This window comes from Triticum dicoccoides, chromosome 4B, assembly GCF_002162155.2.
Source record: "Triticum dicoccoides isolate Atlit2015 ecotype Zavitan chromosome 4B, WEW_v2.0, whole genome shotgun sequence".
Lineage (NCBI taxonomy): Eukaryota > Viridiplantae > Streptophyta > Magnoliopsida > Poales > Poaceae > Triticum > Triticum dicoccoides.
This window is the reverse complement of record NC_041387.1, coordinates 552,045,247-552,048,167: the sequence shown is the minus strand read 5'-3', so window position 1 is coordinate 552,048,167 and position 2,921 is coordinate 552,045,247.

The following is a 2,921-nucleotide window of genomic DNA, read 5'->3' as shown; positions in this document are numbered from 1 at the left end:
ATCCAATTGGATGTAAGTTAGCATGAACTATTATTGTTGAAATTACCCTTGAGGTAAAATGTTGGGAGGCAACACTATAAGCCCCCATCTCTCTCTGTGTCCGATTAAAACTCCATAACCATAAGTATTGCGTGAGTGTTAGCAATTGTGAAAGACTAAATGATAGTTGAGCATGTGGACTTGCTGAAAAGCTCTATTATTGACTCTTTCTGATGTTATGATAAATTGTAGTTGCTTCAAGGACTGAGAGTGTAGTTTGTTAGTTCTCAATGAAGTTTCTGAATCATACTTGACATTGTGAATAGATTGCTACTTGAGTATAAGAAATCATATGACAAGATATATATTATATATATATATGTTGCTGTTATAAGAATGATCATGATGCCCTCATGTCCGTATTTTATTTTTATTGACACCTCTATCTCTAAACATGTGGACATATTTTTCGATATCGGCTTCCGCTTGAGGACAAGCGAGGTCTAAGCTTGGGGGAGTTGATACGTCCATTTTGCATCATGCTTTTATATCGATATTTATTGCATTATGGTCTGTTATTACATGTTATGTCACAATACTTATGGCTATTATCTCTTATTTTACAAGTTTACATGAAGAGGGAGAATGCCGACAGCTGGGATTCTGGGCTGGAAAAGGAGCAAATATTGGAGACCAATTCTGCACAGCTCCAAAAGTCCCGAAACTCCACGAAAGTTATTTTGGGAATTAATAAAAAATATTCAGCAGAAGAAATACCTGAGGGGGGCCACCCACCACCCACGAGGGTGGGGGGTGCGCCCTACCCCCCTGGGCGTGCCCCCTGCCTCGTGGGCCACCTGGCAGCCTTCCGGTGCCCATCTTCTGCTATATGAAGTCTCTTACCCTGAAAAAAATCAGGAGCAAGCTCACGGGATGAAACTCCGCCGCCACAAGGCGGAACCTTGGCGGCACTAATCTAGGGCTCCGGCGGAGCTATTCTACCGGGGAATCTTCCCTCTGGGAGGGGGAAATCATCACCATTGTCATCACCAACAATACTCTCATCGGGAGGGGGTCAATCTCCATCAACATCTTCACCAACACCATCTCCTCTCAAACCCAGTTCATCTCTTGTATCTAATCTTTGTATCAAAACCTCAGATTGGTACCTGTGGGTTGCTAGTAGTGTTCATTACTCCTTGTAGTTGATGCTAGTTGGTTTATCTAGTGGAAGATCATATGTTCAGATCCTTAATGCATATTAATACTCCTTTGATTATGAACATGAATATGCTTTGTGAGTAGTTACGTTTGTTCCTGAGGACATGGGTGAAGTCTTGCTATTAGTAGTCATGTGAATTTGGTATTCGTTCGATATTTTGATGAGATGTATGTTGTCTCTCCTCTAGTGGTGTTATGTGAACATCGACTACATGACACTTCACCATTATTTGGGCCTAGAGGAAGGCTTTGGGAAGTAATAAGTAGATGATGGGTTGCTAGAGTGACAAAAGCTTAAACCCTAGTTTATGCGTTGCTTCATAAGGGGTTGATTTGGATCCACATGTTTCATGCTATGGTTAGGTTTACCTTAATACTTCTTTTGTAGTTGCGGATGCTTGCAATAGGGGTTAATCATAAGTGGGATGCTTGTCCAAGAAAGGGCAGTACCCAAGCACCGGTCCACCCACATATCTAATTATCAAAGTAACAAACGCGAATCATATGAGCGTGATGAAAACTAGCTTGACGATAATTCCCATGTGTCCTCGGGAGCGCTTTTCTCTATATAAGAACTTGTCCAGGCTTGCCTTTTCTACAAAAAGGATTGTGCCACCTTGTTGCACCTTATTTACTTTCATTGCTTGTTACCCGTTACAAATTATCTTATCACAAAACTATCTTTTACCTACAATTTCAGTGCTTGCAGGGAATACCTTACTGAAAACTGCTTGTCATTTCCTTCTGCTCCTCATTGGGTTCGACACTATTACTTATCGAAAGGACTACGATAGATCCCCTACACTTGTGGGTCATCATTTGACCATATGCAAATTCCTCATGTGGATATGGAGTCTCTTCCATGTTTCACGGTAGTCCTCAGTGTTCTCCACGACGCAAGGCTACTCAACTTCTGCACCGACATGTGCGACTGGAATGAAGAGCTCATTCTTCTGTTCTATGCCACTTTGCATCTGACAGGCAATGTTAACGATGTGAACTCATGGGTTCTAGACTGGATGACTGAAAATACTCATGACAAAGCTCCGGCCTCTGAATTGCTTCATGCCGTCCCAGTCAGTCCACCCACCGAAGGCTCTCTGAAACTATATGAAGAACCTGAATTGCAAAATCATCTGATGCAAGTACTGATGAAGCCTTTGAAGGCTGGCCAAGCACCAAGGACAAATTTCCTCGTCAAGGATTTTCTGTATGTGCCAAGGACTACCTATCACATTCTGGCCAAAACCCTCAGTCCTATTAAGGGCCACAACTCTGAAGAAGAAGGAGTTGTTGGCATCATGAAGAATCTGCTTTTCAACATCATGCATGGCATTCCAATAAACTATCATGATTTCTTCATGAGGACTTTGGCCAATGCTTCTTTGTCACCTTTTGAGTTGAAGCCATACGCTCCCTGGATCATGAAATTCATTAGATCAAGGACTTCAATTCATTACAAGGCCGAGTTTCAAAATCATCTCAGCTATTTGCCACCTATTGAAGTCCTCAAACGGATTATTTTCTCAGCTGATGAGAAGGGCAAGGCTGCAATTATTGATGAAGGCACTCGTCCTTTGGATGGCCAATTTCGAAAAGCAACATCCTACTCAACAAATGATGACTCTACCACTCATGACACTGCTGCAAATGCTTGAATGCAAAATCCTCAGGCCACTGCTCCGCGTGTGATGACTGATCATGAGCTGCTCCTAAGTCTT